At 40.4% G+C, this 26,220-nt stretch overlaps 22 non-coding genes across 22 annotated transcripts; all 22 read right to left on the reverse strand.

Moving 5' to 3' along the window:
• Positions 1 to 426: 426 nt before the first annotated feature.
• On the reverse strand, positions 427 to 499 carry trnav-aac (transfer RNA valine (anticodon AAC)). Its single transcript has one exon. It is a non-coding gene; the product is annotated as a tRNA-Val (tRNA).
• A 1,603-nt stretch (positions 500 to 2,102) lies between these two features.
• trnav-aac (transfer RNA valine (anticodon AAC)) lies at positions 2,103 to 2,175 on the reverse strand. The gene has a single exon. It is a non-coding gene; the product is annotated as a tRNA-Val (tRNA).
• Positions 2,176 to 3,058: 883 nt separating this feature from the next.
• On the reverse strand, positions 3,059 to 3,131 carry trnav-aac (transfer RNA valine (anticodon AAC)). The gene has a single exon. It is a non-coding gene; the product is annotated as a tRNA-Val (tRNA).
• A 1,839-nt stretch (positions 3,132 to 4,970) lies between these two features.
• trnav-aac (transfer RNA valine (anticodon AAC)) lies at positions 4,971 to 5,043 on the reverse strand. The gene has a single exon. It is a non-coding gene; the product is annotated as a tRNA-Val (tRNA).
• A 2,294-nt stretch (positions 5,044 to 7,337) lies between these two features.
• On the reverse strand, positions 7,338 to 7,410 carry trnav-aac (transfer RNA valine (anticodon AAC)). The gene has a single exon. It is a non-coding gene; the product is annotated as a tRNA-Val (tRNA).
• A 1,156-nt stretch (positions 7,411 to 8,566) lies between these two features.
• On the reverse strand, positions 8,567 to 8,639 carry trnav-aac (transfer RNA valine (anticodon AAC)). Its single transcript has one exon. It is a non-coding gene; the product is annotated as a tRNA-Val (tRNA).
• A 1,603-nt stretch (positions 8,640 to 10,242) lies between these two features.
• Positions 10,243 to 10,315, reverse strand: trnav-aac (transfer RNA valine (anticodon AAC)). Its single transcript has one exon. It is a non-coding gene; the product is annotated as a tRNA-Val (tRNA).
• Positions 10,316 to 12,245: 1,930 nt separating this feature from the next.
• trnav-aac (transfer RNA valine (anticodon AAC)) lies at positions 12,246 to 12,318 on the reverse strand. The gene has a single exon. It is a non-coding gene; the product is annotated as a tRNA-Val (tRNA).
• A 1,603-nt stretch (positions 12,319 to 13,921) lies between these two features.
• trnav-aac (transfer RNA valine (anticodon AAC)) lies at positions 13,922 to 13,994 on the reverse strand. Its single transcript has one exon. It is a non-coding gene; the product is annotated as a tRNA-Val (tRNA).
• Positions 13,995 to 14,877: 883 nt separating this feature from the next.
• trnav-aac (transfer RNA valine (anticodon AAC)) lies at positions 14,878 to 14,950 on the reverse strand. The gene has a single exon. It is a non-coding gene; the product is annotated as a tRNA-Val (tRNA).
• A 1,209-nt stretch (positions 14,951 to 16,159) lies between these two features.
• Positions 16,160 to 16,232, reverse strand: trnav-aac (transfer RNA valine (anticodon AAC)). The gene has a single exon. It is a non-coding gene; the product is annotated as a tRNA-Val (tRNA).
• Positions 16,233 to 16,932: 700 nt separating this feature from the next.
• Positions 16,933 to 17,005, reverse strand: trnav-aac (transfer RNA valine (anticodon AAC)). The gene has a single exon. It is a non-coding gene; the product is annotated as a tRNA-Val (tRNA).
• A 192-nt stretch (positions 17,006 to 17,197) lies between these two features.
• Positions 17,198 to 17,270, reverse strand: trnav-aac (transfer RNA valine (anticodon AAC)). The gene has a single exon. It is a non-coding gene; the product is annotated as a tRNA-Val (tRNA).
• Positions 17,271 to 17,642: 372 nt separating this feature from the next.
• trnav-aac (transfer RNA valine (anticodon AAC)) lies at positions 17,643 to 17,715 on the reverse strand. Its single transcript has one exon. It is a non-coding gene; the product is annotated as a tRNA-Val (tRNA).
• A 1,423-nt stretch (positions 17,716 to 19,138) lies between these two features.
• Positions 19,139 to 19,211, reverse strand: trnav-aac (transfer RNA valine (anticodon AAC)). The gene has a single exon. It is a non-coding gene; the product is annotated as a tRNA-Val (tRNA).
• Positions 19,212 to 19,912: 701 nt separating this feature from the next.
• On the reverse strand, positions 19,913 to 19,985 carry trnav-aac (transfer RNA valine (anticodon AAC)). The gene has a single exon. It is a non-coding gene; the product is annotated as a tRNA-Val (tRNA).
• Positions 19,986 to 20,357: 372 nt separating this feature from the next.
• On the reverse strand, positions 20,358 to 20,430 carry trnav-aac (transfer RNA valine (anticodon AAC)). Its single transcript has one exon. It is a non-coding gene; the product is annotated as a tRNA-Val (tRNA).
• A 1,338-nt stretch (positions 20,431 to 21,768) lies between these two features.
• trnav-aac (transfer RNA valine (anticodon AAC)) lies at positions 21,769 to 21,841 on the reverse strand. The gene has a single exon. It is a non-coding gene; the product is annotated as a tRNA-Val (tRNA).
• Positions 21,842 to 23,050: 1,209 nt separating this feature from the next.
• On the reverse strand, positions 23,051 to 23,123 carry trnav-aac (transfer RNA valine (anticodon AAC)). The gene has a single exon. It is a non-coding gene; the product is annotated as a tRNA-Val (tRNA).
• A 372-nt stretch (positions 23,124 to 23,495) lies between these two features.
• Positions 23,496 to 23,568, reverse strand: trnav-aac (transfer RNA valine (anticodon AAC)). The gene has a single exon. It is a non-coding gene; the product is annotated as a tRNA-Val (tRNA).
• Positions 23,569 to 24,534: 966 nt separating this feature from the next.
• Positions 24,535 to 24,607, reverse strand: trnav-aac (transfer RNA valine (anticodon AAC)). Its single transcript has one exon. It is a non-coding gene; the product is annotated as a tRNA-Val (tRNA).
• A 372-nt stretch (positions 24,608 to 24,979) lies between these two features.
• trnav-aac (transfer RNA valine (anticodon AAC)) lies at positions 24,980 to 25,052 on the reverse strand. Its single transcript has one exon. It is a non-coding gene; the product is annotated as a tRNA-Val (tRNA).
• Positions 25,053 to 26,220: the final 1,168 nt, after the last annotated feature.

A 26,220-nucleotide genomic window follows, 5' to 3' on the forward strand; every position in this document is an offset into this window, starting at 1 on the left:
ATTGAATGCTTAAAGTTTTGTTTAGCTTGTAAATACGTTTAACCATATGGCTTAAAGAAGGCGATGTTTCTGCTCGGTTTCGACTAGGGACCTTTCACGTCAGGAGAATGCGACAGTCAATAAAAGAACATAGCTTGTAACATATTAGAGGCTGCATATCGACAGTCTATAAAAACCGTGCATTGAATGCTTAAAGGTTTGGTTACCTTCTCATTATATTCCACTCTATGGCTTAAAGCAGACTATGTTTCTGCTCGGTTTCGACTAGGGACCTTTCACGTCAGGAGAATGCGACAGTCACTAAAAGAACATAGCTTGTAACATAATAGAGGCTGCATTTCGACAGTCTATAAAAACCGTGCATTGAATGCTTAAAGGTTTGGTTACCTTGTCATTATATTCCACTCTATGGCTTAAAACAGACTATGTTTCTGCTCGGTTTCGAACCGAGGACCTTTCGCGTGTTAGGCGAACGTGATAACCACTACACTACAGAAACTCTGAATTTGGCATAAAGTTGCCAGTCACAAATTTGAAGGTATTCCAGGTCAAGTTTATTCAGGTAAGACATCTCGAACATTAATCTTAGTATGGGACTAGTCTTAAGCCTTGTCTACAAAACTGGGCATTGAATGCTTAAAGGTTTGGTTACCTTGTCATTATATTCCACTCTATGGCTTAAAGCAGACTATGTTTCTGTTCGGTTTCGAACCGAGGACCTTTTGCGTGTGAAACAAACGTGATAACCACTACACTACAGAAGCTCTGAATTTGGCATAAATTTGCTAGTCACAAATTTTAAGGTGTTTCAGGGCAAGATTTTTCAGTTAAGAAATCTCAAACACTCATCTTAGTCTGGGACTAGTCTTAAGCCTTGTCTACAAAACTGGGCATTGAATGCTTAAAGGTTTGGTTACCTTGTCATTATATTCCACTCTATGGCTTAAAGCAATCTATGTTTCTGCTCGGTTTCGAACCGAGGACCTTTTGCGTGTAAAGCAAACGTGATAACCACTAAACTAAAGAAACGTGGACAATTCCTGCGTACGTCGTCAACCTGGCGCGGGTTTAAAACAGACCACGCAAGCATTGTCTGACTTTGGCAAGAAACTTGCTAGTCACAAATTTGAAGGTGTTCCAGGTCAAGTTTATTAAGGTAAGACATCTCGAACATTCATCTTAGTATGGGACTAGTCTTAAGCCTTGTCTACGAAACTGGGCATTGAATGCTTAAAGTTTTGTTTAGCTTGTAATTACGTTTAACCATATGGCTTAAAGAAGGCGATGTTTCTGCTCGGTTTCGACTAGGGACCTTTCACGTCAGGAGAATGCGACAGTCACTAAAAGAACATACAATGTGACATAATAGAGGCTGAATTTGACAATCCCAAAAAGCTTTCGATCAGGCCGATACGTAGTGCAGCTACGTTTTACACCGATGGCATTTGCTCTGCTTGACGCCAAAACCTGAAAACTGTTTCTGCTCGGTCTCGAACCGAGGACCTTTCGCGTGTTAGGCCAACGTGATAACCAATACACTACAAAAAATCTGAATTTAGCATAAATTTGCCAGTCACAAATTTTAAGTTGTTTCAGGGCAAGATTTTTCAGTTAAGAAATCTCAAACACTCATCTTAGTCTGGGACTAGTCTTAAGCCTTGTCTACAAAACTGGGCATTGAATGCTTAAAGTTTTGTTTAGCTTGTAAATACGTTTAACCATATGGCTTAAAGAAGGCGATGTTTCTGCTCGGTTTCGACTAGGGACCTTTCACGTCAGGAGAATGCGACAGTCAATAAAAGAACATAGCTTGTAACATATTAGAGGCTGCATATCGACAGTCTATAAAAACCGTGCATTGAATGCTTAAAGGTTTGGTTACCTTCTCATTATATTCCACTCTATGGCTTAAAGCAGACTATGTTTCTGCTCGGTTTCGACTAGGGACCTTTCACGTCAGGAGAATGCGACAGTCACTAAAAGAACATAGCTTGTAACATAATAGAGGCTGCATTTCGACAGTCTATAAAAACCGTGCATTGAATGCTTAAAGGTTTGGTTACCTTGTCATTATATTCCACTCTATGGCTTAAAACAGACTATGTTTCTGCTCGGTTTCGAACCGAGGACCTTTCGCGTGTTAGGCGAACGTGATAACCACTACACTACAGAAACTCTGAATTTGGCATAAAGTTGCCAGTCACAAATTTTAAGGTGTTTCAGGGCAAGATTTTTAAGTTAAGAAATCTCAAACACTCATCTTAGTCTGGGACTAGTCTTAAGCCTTGTCTACGAAACCGTGCATTGAATGCTTAAAGGTTTGGTTACCCTGTCATTATATTCCTCTCTATGGCTTAAAGCAGACTATGTTTCTGCTCGGTTTTGAACCGAGGACCTTCTGCGTGTAAAGCAAACGTGATAACCACTAAACTAAAGAAACGTGGACAATTCCTGCGTACGTCGTCAACCTGGCGCGGGTTTAAAACAGACCACGCAAGCATTGTCTGACTTTGGCAAGAAACTTGCTAGTCACAAATTTGAAGCTGTTCCAGGTCAAGTTTATTAAGGTAAGACATCTCGAACATTCATCTTAGTATGGGACTAGTCTTAAGCCTTGTCTACAAAACTGGGCATTGAATGCTTAAAGTTTTGTTTAGCTTGTAATTACGTTTAACCATATGGCTTAAAGAAGGCGATGTTTCTGCTCGGTTTCGACTAGGGACCTTTCACGTCAGAAGAATGCGACAGTCAATAAAAGAACATAGCTTGTAACATAATAGAGGCTGCATTTCGACAGTCTATAAAAACCGTGCATTGAATGCTTAAAGGTTTGGTTACCTTCTCATTATATTCCACTCTATGGCTTAAAGCAGACTATGTTTCTGCTCGGTTTCGACTAGGGACCTTTCACGTCAGGAGAATGCGACAGTCACTAAAAGAACATAGCTTGTAACATAATAGAGGCTGCATTTCGACAGTCTATAAAAACCGTGCATTGAATGCTTAAAGGTTTGGTTACCTTGTCATTATATTCCACTCTATGGCTTAAAACAGACTATGTTTCTGCTCGGTTTCGAACCGAGGACCTTTCGCGTGTTAGGCGAACGTGATAACCACTACACTACAGAAACTCTGAATTTGGCATAAAGTTGCCAGTCACAAATTTTAAGGTGTTTCAGGGCAAGATTTTTAAGTTAAGAAATCTCAAACACTCATCTTAGTCTGGGACTAGTCTTAAGCCTTGTCTACGAAACCGTGCATTGAATGCTTAAAGGTTTGGTTACCCTGTCATTATATTCCTCTCTATGGCTTAAAGCAGACTATGTTTCTGCTCGGTTTTGAACCGAGGACCTTTTGCGTGTAAAGCAAACGTGATAACCACTAAACTAAAGAAACGTGGACAATTCCTGCGTACGTCGTCAACCTGGCGCGGGTTTAAAACAGACCACGCAAGCATTGTCTGACTTTGGCAAGAAACTTGCTAGTCACAAATTTGAAGCTGTTCCAGGTCAAGTTTATTAAGGTAAGACATCTCGAACATTCATCTTAGTATGGGACTAGTCTTAAGCCTTGTCTACAAAACTGGGCATTGAATGCTTAAAGTTTTGTTTAGCTTGTAATTACGTTTAACCATATGGCTTAAAGAAGGCGATGTTTCTGCTCGGTTTCGACTAGGGACCTTTCACGTCAGAAGAATGCGACAGTCAATAAAAGAACATAGCTTGTAACATAATAGAGGCTGCATTTCGACAGTCTATAAAAACCGTGCATTGAATGCTTAAAGGTTTGGTTACCTTCTCATTATATTCCACTCTATGGCTTAAAGCAGACTATGTTTCTTCTCGGTTTCGACTAGGGACCTTTCACGTCAGGAGAATGCGACAGTCACTAAAAGAACATAGCTTGTAACATAATAGAGGCTGCATTTCGACAGTCTATAAAAACCGTGCATTGAATGCTTAAAGGTTTGGTTACCTTGTCATTATATTCCACTCTATGGCTTAAAACAGACTATGTTTCTGCTCGGTTTCGAACCGAGGAGCTTTCGCGTGTTAGGCGAACGTGATAACCACTACACTACAGAAACTCTGAATTTCGCATAAATTTGCCAGTAACAAATTTTAAGGTGTTTCAGGGCAAGATTTTTCAGTTAAGGAATCTCAAACAATCATCTTAGTCTGGGACTAGTTTTAAGCCTTGTCTACGAAACCGTGCATTGAATGATTAAAGGTTTGGTTACCTTGCCATTATATTCCACTCTATGGCTTAAAGCAGACTATGTTTCTGCTCGGTTTTGAACCGAGGACCTTTTGCGTGTAAAGCAAACGTGATAACCACTAAACTAAAGAAACGTGGACAATTCCTGCGTACGTCGTCAACCTGGCGCGGGTTTAAAACAGACCACGCAAGCATTGTCTGACTTTGGCAAGAAACTTGCTAGTCACAAATTTGAAGCTGTTCCAGGTCAAGTTTATTAAGGTAAGACATCTCGAACATTCATCTTAGTATGGGACTAGTCTTAAGCCTTGTCTACAAAACTGGGCATTGAATGCTTAAAGTTTTGTTTAGCTTGTAATTACGTTTAACCATATGGCTTAAAGAAGGCGATGTTTCTGCTCGGTTTCGACTAGGGACCTTTCACGTCAGAAGAATGCGACAGTCAATAAAAGAACATAGCTTGTAACATAATAGAGGCTGCATTTCGACAGTCTATAAAAACCGTGCATTGAATGCTTAAAGGTTTGGTTACCTTCTCATTATATTCCACTCTATGGCTTAAAGCAGACTATGTTTCTGCTCGGTTTCGACTAGGGACCTTTCACGTCAGGAGAATGCGACAGTCACTAAAAGAACATAGCTTGTAACATAATAGAGGCTGCATTTCGACAGTCTATAAAAACCGTGCATTGAATGCTTAAAGGTTTGGTTACCTTGTCATTATATTCCACTCTATGGCTTAAAACAGACTATGTTTCTGCTCGGTTTCGAACCGAGGACCTTTCGCGTGTTAGGCGAACGTGATAACCACTACACTACAGAAACTCTGAATTTGGCATAAAGTTGCCAGTCACAAATTTTAAGGTGTTTCAGGGCAAGATTTTTAAGTTAAGAAATCTCAAACACTCATCTTAGTCTGGGACTAGTCTTAAGCCTTGTCTACGAAACCGTGCATTGAATGCTTAAAGGTTTGGTTACCCTGTCATTATATTCCTCTCTATGGCTTAAAGCAGACTATGTTTCTGCTCGGTTTTGAACCGAGGACCTTTTGCGTGTAAAGCAAACGTGATAACCACTAAACTAAAGAAACGTGGACAATTCCTGCGTACGTCGTCAACCTGGCGCGGGTTTAAAACAGACCACGCAAGCATTGTCTGACTTTGGCAAGAAACTTGCTAGTCACAAATTTGAAGCTGTTCCAGGTCAAGTTTATTAAGGTAAGACATCTCGAACATTCATCTTAGTATGGGACTAGTCTTAAGCCTTGTCTACAAAACTGGGCATTGAATGCTTAAAGTTTTGTTTAGCTTGTAATTACGTTTAACCATATGGCTTAAAGAAGGCGATGTTTCTGCTCGGTTTCGACTAGGGACCTTTCACGTCAGAAGAATGCGACAGTCAATAAAAGAACATAGCTTGTAACATAATAGAGGCTGCATTTCGACAGTCTATAAAAACCGTGCATTGAATGCTTAAAGGTTTGGTTACCTTCTCATTATATTCCACTCTATGGCTTAAAGCAGACTATGTTTCTTCTCGGTTTCGACTAGGGACCTTTCACGTCAGGAGAATGCGACAGTCACTAAAAGAACATAGCTTGTAACATAATAGAGGCTGCATTTCGACAGTCTATAAAAACCGTGCATTGAATGCTTAAAGGTTTGGTTACCTTGTCATTATATTCCACTCTATGGCTTAAAACAGACTATGTTTCTGCTCGGTTTCGAACCGAGGAGCTTTCGCGTGTTAGGCGAACGTGATAACCACTACACTACAGAAACTCTGAATTTCGCATAAATTTGCCAGTAACAAATTTTAAGGTGTTTCAGGGCAAGATTTTTCAGTTAAGGAATCTCAAACAATCATCTTAGTCTGGGACTAGTTTTAAGCCTTGTCTACGAAACCGTGCATTGAATGATTAAAGGTTTGGTTACCTTGCCATTATATTCCACTCTATGGCTTAAAACAGACTATGTTTCTGCTCGGTTTCGAACCGAGGACCTTTCGCGTGTAAAGCAAACGTGATAACCACTAAACTAAAGAAACGTGGACAATTCCTGCGTACGTCATCAACCTGGCGCGGGTTTAAAACAGACCACGCAAGCATTGTCTGACTTTGGCAAGAAACTTGCTAGTCACAAATTTGAAGGTGTTCCAGGTCAAGTTTATTAAGGTAAGACATCTCGAACATTCATCTTAGTATGGGACTAGTCTTAAGCCTTGTCTACAAAACTGGGCATTGAATGCTTAAAGTTTTGTTTAGCTTGTAATTACGTTTAACCATATGGCTTAAAGAAGGCGATGTTTCTGCTCGGTTTCGACTAGGGACCTTTCACGTCAGGAGAATGCGACAGTCACTAAAAGAACATACAATGTGACATAATAGAGGCTGAATTTGACAATCCCAAAAAGCTTTCGATCAGGCCGATACGTAGTGCAGCTACGTTTTACACCGATGGCATTTGCTCTGCTTGACGCCAAAACCTGAAAACTGTTTCTGCTCGGTCTCGAACCGAGGACCTTTCGCGTGTTAGGCCAACGTGATAACCAATACACTACAAAAAATCTGAATTTAGCATAAATTTGCCAGTCACAAATTTTAAGTTGTTTCAGGGCAAGATTTTTCAGTTAAGAAATCTCAAACACTCATCTTAGTCTGGGACTAGTCTTAAGCCTTGTCTACAAAACTGGGCATTGAATGCTTAAAGTTTTGTTTAGCTTGTAATTACGTTTAACAATATGGCTTAAAGAAGGCGATGTTTCTGCTCGGTTTCGACTAGGGACCTTTCACGTCAGGAGAATGCGACAGTCAATAAAAGAACATAGCTTGTAACATAATAGAGGCTGCATTTCGACAGTCTATAAAAACCGTGCATTGAATGCTTAAAGGTTTGGTTACCTTCTCATTATATTCCACTCTATGGCTTAAAGCAGACTATGTTTCTGCTCGGTTTCGACTAGGGACCTTTCACGTCAGGAGAATGCGACAGTCACTAAAAGAACATAGCTTGTAACATAATAGAGGCTGCATTTCGACAGTCTATAAAAGCCGTGCATTGAATGCTTAAAGGTTTGGTTACCTTGTCATTATATTCCACTCTATGGCTTAAAACAGACTATGTTTCTGCTCGGTTTCGAACCGAGGACCTTTCGCGTGTTAGGCGAACGTGATAACCACTACACTACAGAAACTCTGAATTTGGCATAAAGTTGCCAGTCACAAATTTTAAGGTGTTTCAGGGCAAGATTTTTAAGTTAAGAAATCTCAAACACTCATCTTAGTCTGGGACTAGTCTTAAGCCTTGTCTACGAAACCGTGCATTGAATGCTTAAAGGTTTGGTTACCCTGTCATTATATTCCTCTCTATGGCTTAAAGCAGACTATGTTTCTGCTCGGTTTTGAACCGAGGACCTTTTGCGTGTAAAGCAAACGTGATAACCACTAAACTAAAGAAACGTGGACAATTCCTGCGTACGTCGTCAACCTGGCACGGGTTTAAAACAGACCACGCAAGCATTGTCTGACTTTGGCAAGAAACTTGCTAGTCACAAATTTGAAGGTGTTCCAGGTCAAGTTTATTAAGGTAAGACATCTCGAACATTCATCTTAGTATGGGACTAGTCTTAAGCCTTGTCTACAAAACTGGGCATTGAATGCTTAAAGTTTTGTTTAGCTTGTAATTACGTTTAACCATATGGCTTAAAGAAGGCGATGTTTCTGCTCGGTTTCGACTAGGGACCTTTCACGTCAGGAGAATGCGACAGTCACTAAAAGAACATACAATGTGACATAATAGAGGCTGAATTTGACAATCCCAAAAAGCTTTCGATCAGGCCGATACGTAGTGCAGCTACGTTTTACACCGATGGCATTTGCTCTGCTTGACGCCAAAACCTGAAAACTGTTTCTGCTCGGTCTCGAACCGAGGACCTTTCGCGTGTTAGGCCAACGTGATAACCAATACACTACAAAAAATCTGAATTTAGCATAAATTTGCCAGTCACAAATTTTAAGTTGTTTCAGGGCAAGATTTTTCAGTTAAGAAATCTCAAACACTCATCTTAGTCTGGGACTAGTCTTAAGCCTTGTCTACAAAACTGGGCATTGAATGCTTAAAGTTTTGTTTAGCTTGTAATTACGTTTAACCATATGGCTTAAAGAAGGCGATGCTTCTAATCGGTTTCGACTAGGGACCTTTCACGTCAGGAGAATGCGACAGTCACTAAAAGAACATAGCTTGTAACATAATAGAGGCTGAATTTCGACAGTCTACAAAACCGTGCTTTGAATGCTTAAAGGTTTGGTTACCTTGTCATTATATTCCACTCTATGGCTTAAAACAGACTATGTTTCTGCTCGGTTTCGAACCGAGGACCTTTCGCGTGTTAGGCGAACGTGATAACCACTACACTACAGAAACTCTGAATTTGGCATAAACTTGCCAGTCACAAATTTGAAGGTATTCCAGGTCAAGTTTATTCAGGTAAGACATCTCGAACATTAATCTTAGTATGGGACTAGTCTTAAGCCTTGTCTACAAAACTGGGCATTGAATGCTTAAAGGTTTGGTTACCTTGTCATTATATTCCACTCTATGGCTTAAAGCAGACTATGTTTCTGTTCGGTTTCGAACCGAGGACCTTTTGCGTGTGAAACAAACGTGATAACCACTACACTACAGAAGCTCTGAATTTGGCATAAATTTGCTAGTCACAAATTTTAAGGTGTTTCAGGGCAAGATTTTTCAGTTAAGAAATCTCAAACACTCATCTTAGTCTGGGACTAGTCTTAAGCCTTGTCTACAAAACTGGGCATTGAATGCTTAAAGGTTTGGTTACCTTGTCATTATATTCCACTCTATGGCTTAAAGCAATCTATGTTTCTGCTCGGTTTCGAACCGAGGACCTTTTGCGTGTAAAGCAAACGTGATAACCACTAAACTAAAGAAACGTGGACAATTCCTGCGTACGTCGTCAACCTGGCGCGGGTTTAAAACAGACCACGCAAGCATTGTCTGACTTTGGCAAGAAACTTGCTAGTCACAAATTTGAAGGTGTTCCAGGTCAAGTTTATTAAGGTAAGACATCTCGAACATTCATCTTAGTATGGGACTAGTCTTAAGCCTTGTCTACAAAACTGGGCATTGAATGCTTAAAGTTTTGTTTAGCTTGTAATTACGTTTAACCATATGGCTTAAAGAAGGCGATGTTTCTGCTCGGTTTCGACTAGGGACCTTTCACGTCAGGAGAATGCGACAGTCACTAAAAGAACATACAATGTGACATAATAGAGGCTGAATTTGACAATCCCAAAAAGCTTTCGATCAGGCCGATACGTAGTGCAGCTACGTTTTACACCGATGGCATTTGCTCTGCTTGACGCCAAAACCTGAAAACTGTTTCTGCTCGGTCTCGAACCGAGGACCTTTCGCGTGTTAGGCCAACGTGATAACCAATACACTACAAAAAATCTGAATTTAGCATAAATTTGCCAGTCACAAATTTTAAGTTGTTTCAGGGCAAGATTTTTCAGTTAAGAAATCTCAAACACTCATCTTAGTCTGGGACTAGTCTTAAGCCTTGTCTACAAAACTGGGCATTGAATGCTTAAAGTTTTGTTTAGCTTGTAATTACGTTTAACAATATGGCTTAAAGAAGGCGATGTTTCTGCTCGGTTTCGACTAGGGACCTTTCACGTCAGGAGAATGCGACAGTCAATAAAAGAACATAGCTTGTAACATAATAGAGGCTGCATTTCGACAGTCTATAAAAACCGTGCATTGAATGCTTAAAGGTTTGGTTACCTTCTCATTATATTCCACTCTATGGCTTAAAGCAGACTATGTTTCTGCTCGGTTTCGACTAGGGACCTTTCACGTCAGGAGAATGCGACAGTCACTAAAAGAACATAGCTTGTAACATAATAGAGGCTGCATTTCGACAGTCTATAAAAACCGTGCATTGAATGCTTAAAGGTTTGGTTACCTTGTCATTATATTCCACTCTATGGCTTAAAACAGACTATGTTTCTGCTCGGTTTCGAACCGAGGACCTTTCGCGTGTTAGGCGAACGTGATAACCACTACACTACAGAAACTCTGAATTTGGCATAAAGTTGCCAGTCACAAATTTTAAGGTGTTTCAGGGCAAGATTTTTAAGTTAAGAAATCTCAAACACTCATCTTAGTCTGGGACTAGTCTTAAGCCTTGTCTACGAAACCGTGCATTGAATGCTTAAAGGTTTGGTTACCCTGTCATTATATTCCTCTCTATGGCTTAAAGCAGACTATGTTTCTGCTCGGTTTTGAACCGAGGACCTTTTGCGTGTAAAGCAAACGTGATAACCACTAAACTAAAGAAACGTGGACAATTCCTGCGTACGTCGTCAACCTGGCACGGGTTTAAAACAGACCACGCAAGCATTGTCTGACTTTGGCAAGAAACTTGCTAGTCACAAATTTGAAGGTGTTCCAGGTCAAGTTTATTAAGGTAAGACATCTCGAACATTCATCTTAGTATGGGACTAGTCTTAAGCCTTGTCTACAAAACTGGGCATTGAATGCTTAAAGTTTTGTTTAGCTTGTAATTACGTTTAACCATATGGCTTAAAGAAGGCGATGTTTCTGCTCGGTTTCGACTAGGGACCTTTCACGTCAGGAGAATGCGACAGTCACTAAAAGAACATAGTACGTAACATTATAGAGGCTGAATTTCGACAGTCTACAAAACCGTGCATTGAATGCTTAAAGGTTTGGTTACCTTGTCATTATATTCCACTCTATGGCTTAAAGCAGACTATGTTTCTGTTCGGTTTCGAACCGAGGACCTTTTGCGTGTGAAACAAACGTGATAACCACTACACTACAGAAGCTCTGAATTTGGCATAAATTTGCTAGTCACAAATTTTAAGGTGTTTCAGGGCAAGATTTTTCAGTTAAGAAATCTCAAACACTCATCTTAGTCTGGGACTAGTCTTAAGCCTTGTCTACAAAACTGGGCATTGAATGCTTAAAGGTTTGGTTACCTTGTCATTATATTCCACTCTATGGCTTAAAGCAATCTATGTTTCTGCTCGGTTTCGAACCGAGGACCTTTTGCGTGTAAAGCAAACGTGATAACCACTAAACTAAAGAAACGTGGACAATTCCTGCGTACGTCGTCAACCTGGCGCGGGTTTAAAACAGACCACGCAAGCATTGTCTGACTTTGGCAAGAAACTTGCTAGTCACAAATTTGAAGGTGTTCCAGGTCAAGTTTATTAAGGTAAGACATCTCGAACATTCATCTTAGTATGGGACTAGTCTTAAGCCTTGTCTACAAAACTGGGCATTGAATGCTTAAAGTTTTGTTTAGCTTGTAATTACGTTTAACCATATGGCTTAAAGAAGGCGATGTTTCTGCTCGGTTTCGACTAGGGACCTTTCACGTCAGGAGAATGCGACAGTCACTAAAAGAACATACAATGTGACATAATAGAGGCTGAATTTGACAATCCCAAAAAGCTTTCGATCAGGCCGATACGTAGTGCAGCTACGTTTTACACCGATGGCATTTGCTCTGCTTGACGCCAAAACCTGAAAACTGTTTCTGCTCGGTCTCGAACCGAGGACCTTTCGCGTGTTAGGCCAACGTGATAACCAATACACTACAAAAAATCTGAATTTAGCATAAATTTGCCAGTCACAAATTTTAAGTTGTTTCAGGGCAAGATTTTTCAGTTAAGAAATCTCAAACACTCATCTTAGTCTGGGACTAGTCTTAAGCCTTGTCTACAAAACTGGGCATTGAATGCTTAAAGTTTTGTTTAACTTGTAATTACGTTTAACCATATGGCTTAAAGAAGGCGATGCTTCTAATCGGTTTCGACTAGGGACCTTTCACGTCAGGAGAATGCGACAGTCACTAAAAGAACATAGCTTGTAACATAATAGAGGCTGAATTTCGACAGTCTACAAAACCGTGCTTTGAATGCTTAAAGGTTTGGTTACCTTGTCATTATATTCCACTCTATGGCTTAAAACAGACTATGTTTCTGCTCGGTTTCGAACCGAGGACCTTTCGCGTGTTAGGCGAACGTGATAACCACTACACTACAGAAACTCTGAATTTGGCATAAACTTGCCAGTCACAAATTTGAAGGTATTCCGGGTCAAGTTTATTCAGGTAAGACATCTCGAACATTAATCTTAGTATGGGACTAGTCTTAAGCCTTGTCTACAAAACTGGGCATTGAATGCTTAAAGGTTTGGTTACCTTGTCATTATATTCCACTCTATGGCTTAAAGCAGACTATGTTTCTGTTCGGTTTCGAACCGAGGACCTTTTGCGTGTGAAACAAACGTGATAACCACTACACTACAGAAGCTCTGAATTTGGCATAAATTTGCTAGTCACAAATTTTAAGGTGTTTCAGGGCAAGATTTTTCAGTTAAGAAATCTCAAACACTCATCTTAGTCTGGGACTAGTCTTAAGCCTTGTCTACAAAACTGGGCATTGAATGCTTAAAGGTTTGGTTACCTTGTCATTATATTCCACTCTATGGCTTAAAGCAATCTATGTTTCTGCTCGGTTTCGAACCGAGGACCTTTTGCGTGTAAAGCAAACGTGATAACCACTAAACTAAAGAAACGTGGACAATTCCTGCGTACGTCGTCAACCTGGCGCGGGTTTAAAACAGACCACGCAAGCATTGTCTGACTTTGGCAAGAAACTTGCTAGTCACAAATTTGAAGGTGTTCCAGGTCAAGTTTATTAAGGTAAGACATCTCGAACATTCATCTTAGTATGGGACTAGTCTTAAGCCTTGTCTACGAAACTGGGCATTGAATGCTTAAAGTTTTGTTTAGCTTGTAATTACGTTTAACCATATGGCTTAAAGAAGGCGATGTTTCTGCTCGGTTTCGACTAGGGACCTTTCACGTCAGGAGAATGCGACAGTCACTAAAAGAACATTCAATGTGACATAATAGAGGCTGAATTTGACAATCCCAAAAAGCTTTCGATCAGGCCGATACGTAGTGCAGCTACGTTTTACACCGATGGCATTTGCTCTGCTTGACGCCAAAACCTGAAAACTGTTTCTGCTCGGTCTCGAACCGAGGACCTTTCGCGTGTTAGGCCAACGTGATAACCAATACACTACAAAAAATCTGAATTTAGCATAAATTTGCCAGTCACAAATTTTAAGTTGTTTCAGGGCAAGATTTTTCAGTTAAGAAATCTCAAACACTCATCTTAGTCTGGGACTAGTCTTAAGCCTTGTCTACAAAACTGGGCATTGAATGCTTAAAGTTTTGTTTAGCTTGTAAATACGTTTAACCATATGGCTTAAAGAAGGCGATGTTTCTGCTCGGTTTCGACTAGGGACCTTTCACGTCAGGAGAATGCGACAGTCAATAAAAGAACATAGCTTGTAACATATTAGAGGCTGCATATCGACAGTCTATAAAAACCGTGCATTGAATGCTTAAAGGTTTGGTTACCTTCTCATTATATTCCACTCTATGGCATAAAGCAGACTATGTTTCTGCTCGGTTTCGACTAGGGACCTTTCACGTCAGGAGAATGCGACAGTCACTAAAAGAACATAGCTTGTAACATAATAGAGGCTGCATTTCGACAGTCTATAAAAACCGTGCATTGAATGCTTAAAGGTTTGGTTACCTTGTCATTATATTCCACTCTATGGCTTAAAACACACTATGTTTCTGCTCGGTTTCGAACCGAGGACCTTTCGCGTGTTAGGCGAACGTGATAACCACTACACTACAGAAACTCTGAATTTGGCATAAAGTTGCCAGTCACAAATTTTAAGGTGTTTCAGGGCAAGATTTTTAAGTTAAGAAATCTCAAACACTCATCTTAGTCTGGGACTAGTCTTAAGCCTTGTCTACGAAACCGTGCATTGAATGCTTAAAGGTTTGGTTACCCTGTCATTATATTCCTCTCTATGGCTTAAAGCAGACTATGTTTCTGCTCGGTTTTGAACCGAGGACCTTTTGCGTGTAAAGCAAACGTGATAACCACTAAACTAAAGAAACGTGGACAATTCCTGCGTACGTCGTCAACCTGGCGCGGGTTTAAAACAGACCACGCAAGCATTGTCTGACTTTGGCAAGAAACTTGCTAGTCACAAATTTGAAGCTGTTCCAGGTCAAGTTTATTAAGGTAAGACATCTCGAACATTCATCTTAGTATGGGACTAGTCTTAAGCCTTGTCTACAAAACAGGGCATTGAATGCTTAAAGTTTTGTTTAGCTTGTAATTACGTTTAACCATATGGCTTAAAGAAGGCGATGTTTCTGCTCGGTTTCGACTAGGGACCTTTCACGTCAGAAGAATGCGACAGTCAATAAAAGAACATAGCTTGTAACATAATAGAGGCTGCATTTCGACAGTCTATAAAAACCGTGCATTGAATGCTTAAAGGTTTGGTTACCTTCTCATTATATTCCACTCTATGGCTTAAAGCAGACTATGTTTCTTCTCGGTTTCGACTAGGGACCTTTCACGTCAGGAGAAGGCGACAGTCACTAAAAGAACATAGCTTGTAACATAATAGAGGCTGCATTTCGACAGTCTATAAAAACCGTGCATTGAATGCTTAAAGGTTTGGTTACCTTGTCATTATATTCCACTCTATGGCTTAAAACAGACTATGTTTCTGCTCGGTTTCGAACCGAGGACCTTTCGCGTGTTAGGCGAACGTGATAACCACTACACTACAGAAACTCTGAATTTCGCATAAAGTTGCCAGTCACAAATTTTAAGGTGTTTCAGGGCAAGATTTTTAAGTTAAGAAATCTCAAACACTCATCTTAGTCTGGGACTAGTCTTAAGCCTTGTCTACGAAACCGTGCATTGAATGCTTAAAGGTTTGGTTACCCTGTCATTATATTCCTCTCTATGGCTTAAAGCAGACTATGTTTCTGCTCGGTTTTGAACCGAGGACCTTTTGCGTGTAAAGCAAACGTGATAACCACTAAACTAAAGAAACGTGGACAATTCCTGCGTACGTCGTCAACCTGGCGCGGGTTTAAAACAGACCACGCAAGCATTGTCTGACTTTGGCAAGAAACTTGCTAGTCACAAATTTGAAGGTGTTCCAGGTCAAGTTTATTAAGGTAAGACATCTCGAACATTCATCTTAGTATGGGACTAGTCTTAAGCCTTGTCTACAAAACTGGGCATTGAATGCTTAAAGTTTTGTTTAGCTTGTAATTACGTTTAACCATATGGCTTAAAGAAGGCGATGTTTCTGCTCGGTTTCGACTAGGGACCTTTCACGTCAGGAGAATGCGACAGTCACTAAAAGAACATAGTACGTAACATTATAGAGGCTGAATTTCGACAGTCTACAAAACCGTGCATTGAATGCTTAAAGGTTTGGTTACCTTGTCATTATATTCCACTCTATGGCTTAAAACAGACTATGTTTCTGCTCGGTTTCGAACCGACGACCTTTCGCGTGTTAGGCGAACGTGATAACCACTACACTACAGAAACGTGGACAATTCCTGCGTACGTCGTCAACCTGTCGCTGGTTTAAAACAGACCACGCAAGCATTGTCTGACTTTGGCAAGAAACTTGCCAGTCACAAATTTGAAGGTGTTCCAGGTCAAGTTTATTCAGGTGAGACATCTCGAACATTCATTTCAGTATGGGACTAGTCTTAAGCCTTGTCTACAAAACAGTGCATTGAATGCTTAAGGTTTGGTTACCTTGTCGTTATATTCCACTCTATGGCTTAAAGCAGACTATGTTTCTGCTCGGTTTCGACTAGGGACCTTTCACGTCAGGAGAATGCGACAGTCACTAAAAGAACATAGTACGTGACATAATAGAGGCTGAATTTCGACAGTCTACAAAACCGTGCATTGAATGCTTAAAGGTTTGGTTACCTTGTCATTATATTCCACTCTATGGCTTAAAACAGACTATGTTTCTGCTCGGTTTCGAACCGAGGACCTTTCGCGTGTTAGGCGAACGTGATAACCACTACACTACAGAAACTCTGAATTTCGCATATATTTGCCAGTAACAAATTTTAAGGTGTTTCAGGGCAAGATTTTTCAGTTAAGGAATCTCAAACAATCATCTTAGTCTGGGACTAGTTTTAAGCCTTGTCTACGAAACCGTGCATTGAATGATTAAAGGTTTGGTTACCTTGCCATTATATTCCACTCTATGGCTTAAAACAGACTATGTTTCTGCTCGGTTTCGAACCGACGACCTTTCGCGTGTTAGGCGAACGTGATAACCACTACACTACAGAAACGTGGACAATTCCTGCGTACGTCGTCAACCTGTCGCTGGTTTAAAACAGACCACGCAAGCATTGTCTGACTTTGGCAAGAAACTTGCCAGTCACAAATTTGAAGGTGTTCCAGGTCAAGTTTATTCAGGTGAGACATCTCGAACATTCATTTCAGTATGGGACTAGTCTTAAGCCTTGTCTACAAAACAGTGCATTGAATGCTTAAGGTTTGGTTACCTTGTCGTTATATTCCACTCTATGGCTTAAAGCAGACTATGTTTCTGCTCGGTTTCGACTAGGGACCTTTCACGTCAGGAGAATGCGACAGTCACTAAAAGAACATAGTACGTGACATAATAGAGGCTGAATTTCGACAGTCTACAAAACCGTGCATTGAATGCTTAAAGGTTTGGTTACCTTGTCATTATATTCCACTCTATGGCTTAAAACAGACTATGTTTCTGCTCGGTTTCGAACCGAGGACCTTTCGCGTGTTAGGCGAACGTGATAACCACTACACTACAGAAACTCTGAATTTCGCATATATTTGCCAGTAACAAATTTTAAGGTGTTTCAGGGCAAGATTTTTCAGTTAAGGAATCTCAAACAATCATCTTAGTCTGGGACTAGTTTTAAGCCTTGTCTACGAAACCGTGCATTGAATGATTAAAGGTTTGGTTACCTTGCCATTATATTCCACTCTATGGCTTAAAACAGACTATGTTTCTGCTCGGTTTCGAACCGAGGACCTTTCGCGTGTTAGGCGAACGTGATAACCACTACACTACAGAAACTCTGAATTTCGCATAAATTTGCCAGTCACAAATTTTAAGGTGTTTCAGGGCAAGATTTTTCAGTTAAGAAATCTCAAACACTCATCTTCGTCTGGGACTAGTCTTAAGCCTCGTCTACGAAACCGTGCATTGAATGCTTAAAGTTTTGTTTAACTTGTAATTACGTTTAACCATATGGCTTAAAGAAGGCGATGCTTCTAATCGGTTTCGACTATGGACCTTTCACGTCAGGAGAATGCGACAGTCACTAAAAGAACATAGCTTGTAACATAATAGAGGCTGAATTTCGACAGTCTACAAAACCGTGCATTGAATGCTTAAAGGTTTGGTTACCTTGTCATTATATTCCACTCTATGGCTTGAAACAGACTATGTTTCTGCTCGGTTTCGAACCGAGGACCTTTCGCGTGTTAGGCGAACGTGATAACCACTACACTACAGAAACTCTGACTTTGGCATAAACTTGCCAGTCACAAATTTGAAGGTATTCCAGGTCAAGTTTATTCAGGTAAGACATCTCGAACATTAATCTTAGTATGGGACTAGACTTAAGCCTTGTCTACAAAACTGGGCATTGAATGCTTAAAGGTTTGGTTACCTTGTCATTATATTCCACTCTATGGCTTAAAGCAGACTATGTTTCTGTTCGGTTTCGAACCGAGGACCTTTTGCGTGTGAAACAAACGTGATAACCACTACACTACAGAAGCTCTGAATTTGGCATAAATTTGCTAGTCACAAATTTTAAGGTGTTTCAGGGCAAGATTTTTCAGTTAAGAAATCTCAAACACTCATCTTAGTCTGGGACTAGTCTTAAGCCTTGTCTACAAAACTGGGCATTGAATGCTTAAAGGTTTGGTTACCTTGTCATTATATTCCACTCTATGGCTTAAAGCAATCTATGTTTCTGCTCGGTTTCGAACCGAGGACCTTTTGCGTGTAAAGCAAACGTGATAACCACTAAACTAAAGAAACGTGGACAATTCCTGCGTACGTCGTCAACCTGGCGCGGGTTTAAAACAGACCACGCAAGCATTGTCTGACTTTGGCAAGAAACTTGCTAGTCACGAATTTGAAGGTGTTCCAGGTCAAGTTTATTAAGGTAAGACATCTCGAACATTCATCTTAGTATGGGACTAGTCTTAAGCCTTGTCTACAAAACTGGGCATTGAATGCTTAAAGTTTTGTTTAGCTTGTAATTACGTTTAACCATATGGCTTAAAGAAGGCGATGTTTCTGCTCGGTTTCGACTAGGGACCTTTCACGTCAGGAGAATGCGACAGTCACTAAAAGAACATACAATGTGACATAATAGAGGCTGAATTTGACAATCCCAAAAAGCTTTCGATCAGGCCGATACGTAGTGCAGCTACGTTTTACACCGATGGCATTTGCTCTGCTTGACGCCAAAACCTGAAAACTGTTTCTGCTCGGTCTCGAACCGAGGACCTTTCGCGTGTTAGGCCAACGTGATAACCAATACACTACAAAAAATCTGAATTTAGCATAAATTTGCCAGTCACAAATTTTAAGTTGTTTCAGGGCAAGATTTTTCAGTTAAGAAATCTCAAACACTCATCTTAGTCTGGGACTAGTCTTAAGCCTTGTCTATAAAAACCGTGCATTGAATGCTTAAAGGTTTGGTTACCTTCTCATTATATTCCACTCTATGGCATAAAGCAGACTATGTTTCTGCTCGGTTTCGACTAGGGACCTTTCACGTCAGGAGAATGCGACAGTCACTAAAAGAACATAGCTTGTAACATAATAGAGGCTGCATTTCGACAGTCTATAAAAACCGTGCATTGAATGCTTAAAGGTTTGGTTACCTTGTCATTATATTCCACTCTATGGCTTAAAACAGACTATGTTTCTGCTCGGTTTCGAACCGAGGACCTTTCGCGTGTTAGGCGAACGTGATAACCACTACACTACAGAAACTCTGAATTTGGCATAAAGTTGCCAGTCACAAATTTTAAGGTGTTTCAGGGCAAGATTTTTAAGTTAAGAAATCTCAAACACTCATCTTAGTCTGGGACTAGTCTTAAGCCTTGTCTACGAAACCGTGCATTGAATGCTTAAAGGTTTGGTTACCCTGTCATTATATTCCTCTCTATGGCTTAAAGCAGACTATGTTTCTGCTCGGTTTTGAACCGAGGACCTTTTGCGTGTAAAGCAAACGTGATAACCACTAAACTAAAGAAACGTGGACAATTCCTGCGTACGTCGTCAACCTGGCGCGGGTTTAAAACAGACCACGCAAGCATTGTCTGACTTTGGCAAGAAACTTGCTAGTCACAAATTTGAAGGTGTTCCAGGTCAAGTTTATTAAGGTAAGACATCTCGAACATTCATCTTAGTATGGGACTAGTCTTAAGCCTTGTCTACAAAACTGGGCATTGAATGCTTAAAGTTTTGTTTAGCTTGTAATTACGTTTAACCATATGGCTTAAAGAAGGCGATGTTTCTGCTCGGTTTCGACTAGGGACCTTTCACGTCAGGAGAATGCGACAGTCACTAAAAGAACATAGTACGTGACATAATAGAGATTGAATTTCGACAGTCTACAAAACCGTGCATTGAATGCTTAAAGGTTTGGTTACCTTGTCATTATATTCCACTCTATGGCTTAAAACAGACTATGTTTCTGCTCGGTTTCGAACCGAGGACCTTTCGCGTGTTAGGCGAACGTGATAACCACTACACTACAGAAACTCTGAATTTCGCATATATTTGCCAGTAACAAATTTTAAGGTGTTTCAGGGCAAGATTTTTCAGTTAAGAAATCTCAAACACTCATCTTCGTCTGGGACTAGTCTTAAGCCTCGTCTACGAAACCGTGCATTGAATGCTTAAAGTTTTGTTTAACTTGTAATTACGTTTAACCATATGGCTTAAAGAAGGCGATGCTTCTAATCGGTTTCGACTATGGACCTTTCACGTCAGGAGAATGCGACAGTCACTAAAAGAACATAGCTTGTAACATAATAGAGGCTGAATTTCGACAGTCTACAAAACCGTGCATTGAATGCTTAAAGGTTTGGTTACCTTGTCATTATATTCCACTCTATGGCTTGAAACAGACTATGTTTCTGCTCGGTTTCGAACCGAGGACCTTTCGCGTGTTAGGCGAACGTGATAACCACTACACTACAGAAACTCTGAATTTGGCATAAACTTGCCAGTCACAAATTTGAAGGTATTCCAGGTCAAGTTTATTCAGGTAAGACATCTCGAACATTAATCTTAGTATGGGACTAGTCTTAAGCCTTGTCTACAAAACTGGGCATTGAATGCTTAAAGGTTTGGTTACCTTGTCATTATATTCCACTCTATGGCTTAAAGCAGACTATGTTTCTGTTCGGTTTCGAACCGAGGACCTTTTGCGTGTAAAGCAAACGTGATAACCACTAAACTAAAGAAACGTGGACAATTCCTGCGTACGTCGTCAACCTGGCGCGGGTTTAAAACAGACCACGCAAGCATTGTCTGACTTTGGCAAGAAACTTGCTAGTCACGAATTTGAAGGTGTTCCAGGTCAAGTTTATTAAGGTAAGACATCTCGAACATTCATCTTAGTATGGGACTAGTCTTAAGCCTTGTCTACAAAACTGGGCATTGAATGCTTAAAGTTTTGTTTAGCTTGTAATTACGTTTAACCATATGGCTTAAAGAAGGCGATGTTTCTGCTCGGTTTCGACTAGGGACCTTTCACGTCAGGAGAATGCGACAGTCACTAAAAGAACATACAATGTGACATAATAGAGGCTGAATTTGACAATCCCAAAAAGCTTTCGATCAGGCCGATACGTAGTGCAGCTACGTTTTACACCGATGGCATTTGCTCTGCTTGACGCCAAAACCTGAAAACTGTTTCTGCTCGGTCTCGAACCGAGGACCTTTCGCGTGTTAGGCCAACGTGATAACCAATACACTACAAAAAATCTGAATTTAGCATAAATTTGCCAGTCACAAATTTTAAGTTGTTTCAGGGCAAGATTTTTCAGTTAAGAAATCTCAAACACTCATCTTAGTCTGGGACTAGTCTTAAGCCTTGTCTACAAAACTGGGCATTGAATGCTTAAAGTTTTGTTTAGCTTGTAATTACGTTTAACCATATGGCTTAAAGAAGGCGATGTTTCTGCTCGGTTTCGACTAGGGACCTTTCACGTCAGAAGAATGCGACAGTCAATAAAAGAACATAGCTTGTAACATAATAGAGGCTGCATTTCGACAGTCTATAAAAACCGTGCATTGAATGCTTAAAGGTTTGGTTACCTTCTCATTATATTCCACTCTATGGCTTAAAGCAGACTATGTTTCTGCTCGGTTTCGACTAGGGACCTTTCACGTCAGGAGAATGCGACAGTCACTAAAAGAACATAGCTTGAAACATAATAGAGGCTGCATTTCGACAGTCTATAAAAACCGTGCATTGAATGCTTAAAGGTTTGGTTACCTTGTCATTATATTCCACTCTATGGCTTAAAACAGACTATGTTTCTGCTCGGTTTCGAACCGAGGACCTTTCGCGTGTTAGGCGAACGTGATAACCACTACACTACAGAAACTCTGAATTTGGCATAAAGTTGACAGTCACAAATTTTAAGGTGTTTCAGGGCAAGATTTTTAAGTTAAGAAATCTCAAACACTCATCTTAGTCTGGGACTAGTCTTAAGCCTTGTCTACGAAACCGTGCATTGAATGCTTAAAGGTTTGGTTACCCTGTCATTATATTCCTCTCTATGGCTTAAAGCAGACTATGTTTCTGCTCGGTTTTGAACCGAGGACCTTTTGCGTGTAAAGCAAACGTGATAACCACTAAACTAAAGAAACGTGGACAATTCCTGCGTACGTCGTCAACCTGGCGCGGGTTTAAAACAGACCACGCAAGCATTGTCTGACTTTGGCAGAAAAAATGCTAGTCACAAATTTGAAGGTGTTCCAGGTCAAGTTTATTAAGGTAAGACATCTCGAACATTCATCTTAGTATGGGACTAGTCTTAAGCCTTGTCTACAAAACTGGGCATTGAATGCTTAAAGTTTTGTTTGGCTTGTAATTACGTTTAACCATATGGCTTAAAGAAGGCGATGTTTCTGCTCGGTTTCGACTAGGGACCTTTCACGTCAGGAGAATGCGACAGTCACTAAAAGAACATAGTACGTAACATTATAGAGGCTGAATTTCGACAGTCTACAAAACCGTGCATTGAATGCTTAAAGGTTTGGTTACCTTGTCATTATATTCCACTCTATGGCTTAAAACAGACTATGTTTCTGCTCGGTTTCGAACCGACGACCTTTCGCGTGTTAGGCGAACGTGATAACCACTACACTACAGAAACGTGGACAATTCCTGCGTACGTCGTCAACCTGTCGCTGGTTTAAAACAGACCACGCAAGCATTGTCTGACTTTGGCAAGAAACTTGCCAGTCACAAATTTGAAGGTGTTCCAGGTCAAGTTTATTCAGGTGAGACATCTCGAACATTCATTTCAGTATGGGACTAGTCTTAAGCCTTGTCTACAAAACAGTGCATTGAATGCTTAAGGTTTGGTTACCTTGTCGTTATATTCCACTCTATGGCTTAAAGCAGACTATGTTTCTGCTCGGTTTCGACTAGGGACCTTTCACGTCAGGAGAATGCGACAGTCACTAAAAGAACATAGTACGTGACATAATAGAGGCTGAATTTCGACAGTCTACAAAACCGTGCATTGAATGCTTAAAGGTTTGGTTACCTTGTCATTATATTCCACTCTATGGCTTAAAACAGACTATGTTTCTGCTCGGTTTCGAACCGAGGACCTTTCGCGTGTTAGGCGAACGTGATAACCACTACACTACAGAAACTCTGAATTTCGCATAAATTTGCCAGTAACAAATTTTAAGGTGTTTCAGGGCAAGATTTTTCAGTTAAGGAATCTCAAACAATCATCTTAGTCTGGGACTAGTTTTAAGCCTTGTCTACGAAACCGTGCATTGAATGATTAAAGGTTTGGTTACCTTGTAATTACGTTTAACCATATGGCTTAAAGAAGGCGATGCTTCTAATCGGTTTCGACTAGGGACCTTTCACGTCAGGAGAATGCGACAGTCACTAAAAGAACATAGCTTGTAACATAATAGAGGCTGAATTTCGACAGTCTACAAAACCGTGCATTGAATGCTTAAAGGTTTGGTTACCTTGTCATTATATTCCACTCTATGGCTTAAAACAGACTATGTTTCTGCTCGGTTTCGAACCGAGGACCTTTCGCGTGTTAGGCGAACGTGATAACCACTACACTACAGAAACTCTGAATTTGGCATAAACTTGCCAGTCACAAATTTGAAGGTATTCCAGGTCAAGTTTATTCAGGTAGGACATCTCGAACATTAATCTTAGTATGGGACTAGTCTTAAGCCTTGTCTACAAAACTGGGCATTGAATGCTTAAAGGTTTGGTTACCTTGTCATTATATTCCACTCTATGGCTTAAAGCAGACTATGTTTCTGTTCGGTTTCGAACCGAGGACCTTTTGCGTGTGAAACAAACGTGATAACCACTACACTACAGAAGCTCTGAATTTGGCATAAATTTGCTAGTCACAAATTTTAAGGTGTTTCAGGGCAAGATTTTTCAGTTAAGAAATCTCAAACACTCATCTTAGTCTGGGACTAGTCTTAAGCCTTGTCTACGAAACCGTGCATTGAATGCTTAAAGGTTTGGTTACCCTGTCATTATATTCCTCTCTATGGCTTAAAGCAGACTATGTTTCTGCTCGGTTTTGAACCGAGGACCTTTTGCGTGTAAAGCAAACGTGATAACCACTAAACTAAAGAAACGTGGACAATTCCTGCGTACGTCGTCAACCTGGCGCGGGTTTAAAACAGACCACGCAAGCATTGTCTGACTTTGGCAAGAAACTTGCTAGTCACAAATTTGAAGGTGTTCCAGGTCAAGTTTATTAAGGTAAGACATCTCGAACATTCATCTTAGTATGGGACTAGTCTTAAGCCTTGTCTACAAAACTGGGCATTGAATGCTTAAAGTTTTGTTTAGCTTGTAATTACGTTTAACCATATGGCTTAAAGAAGGCGATGTTTCTGCTCGGTTTCGACTAGGGACCTTTCACGTCAGGAGAATGCGACAGTCACTAAAAGAACATAGTACGTGACATAATAGAGATTGAATTTCGACAGTCTACAAAACCGTGCATTGAATGCTTAAAGGTTTGGTTACCTTGTCATTATATTCCACTCTATGGCTTAAAACAGACTATGTTTCTGCTCGGTTTCGAACCGAGGACCTTTCGCGTGTTAGGCGAACGTGATAACCACTACACTACAGAAACTCTGAATTTCGCATATATTTGCCAGTAACAAATTTTAAGGTGTTTCAGGGCAAGATTTTTCAGTTAAGAAATCTCAAACACTCATCTTCGTCTGGGACTAGTCTTAAGCCTCGTCTACGAAACCGTGCATTGAATGCTTAAAGTTTTGTTTAACTTGTAATTACGTTTAACCATATGGCTTAAAGAAGGCGATGCTTCTAATCGGTTTCGACTATGGACCTTTCACGTCAGGAGAATGCGACAGTCACTAAAAGAACATAGCTTGTAACATAATAGAGGCTGAATTTCGACAGTCTACAAAACCGTGCATTGAATGCTTAAAGGTTTGGTTACCTTGTCATTATATTCCACTCTATGGCTTGAAACAGACTATGTTTCTGCTCGGTTTCGAACCGAGGACCTTTCGCGTGTTAGGCGAACGTGATAACCACTACACTACAGAAACTCTGAATTTGGCATAAACTTGCCAGTCACAAATTTGAAGGTATTCCAGGTCAAGTTTATTCAGGTAAGACATCTCGAACATTAATCTTAGTATGGGACTAGTCTTAAGCCTTGTCTACAAAACTGGGCATTGAATGCTTAAAGGTTTGGTTACCTTGTCATTATATTCCACTCTATGGCTTAAAGCAGACTATGTTTCTGTTCGGTTTCGAACCGAGGACCTTTTGCGTGTAAAGCAAACGTGATAACCACTAAACTAAAGAAACGTGGACAATTCCTGCGTACGTCGTCAACCTGGCGCGGGTTTAAAACAGACCACGCAAGCATTGTCTGACTTTGGCAAGAAACTTGCTAGTCACGAATTTGAAGGTGTTCCAGGTCAAGTTTATTAAGGTAAGACATCTCGAACATTCATCTTAGTATGGGACTAGTCTTAAGCCTTGTCTACAAAACTGGGCATTGAATGCTTAAAGTTTTGTTTAGCTTGTAATTACGTTTAACCATATGGCTTAAAGAAGGCGATGTTTCTGCTCGGTTTCGACTAGGGACCTTTCACGTCAGGAGAATGCGACAGTCACTAAAAGAACATACAATGTGACATAATAGAGGCTGAATTTGACAATCCCAAAAAGCTTTCGATCAGGCCGATACGTAGTGCAGCTACGTTTTACACCGATGGCATTTGCTCTGCTTGACGCCAAAACCTGAAAACTGTTTCTGCTCGGTCTCGAACCGAGGACCTTTCGCGTGTTAGGCCAACGTGATAACCAATACACTACAAAAAATCTGAATTTAGCATAAATTTGCCAGTCACAAATTTTAAGTTGTTTCAGGGCAAGATTTTTCAGTTAAGAAATCTCAAACACTCATCTTAGTCTGGGACTAGTCTTAAGCCTTGTCTACAAAACTGGGCATTGAATGCTTAAAGTTTTGTTTAGCTTGTAATTACGTTTAACCATATGGCTTAAAGAAGGCGATGTTTCTGCTCGGTTTCGACTAGGGACCTTTCACGTCAGAAGAATGCGACAGTCAATAAAAGAACATAGCTTGTAACATAATAGAGGCTGCATTTCGACAGTCTATAAAAACCGTGCATTGAATGCTTAAAGGTTTGGTTACCTTCTCATTATATTCCACTCTATGGCTTAAAGCAGACTATGTTTCTGCTC

This window comes from Triplophysa dalaica, chromosome 5, assembly GCF_015846415.1.
Source record: "Triplophysa dalaica isolate WHDGS20190420 chromosome 5, ASM1584641v1, whole genome shotgun sequence".
Lineage (NCBI taxonomy): Eukaryota > Metazoa > Chordata > Actinopteri > Cypriniformes > Nemacheilidae > Triplophysa > Triplophysa dalaica.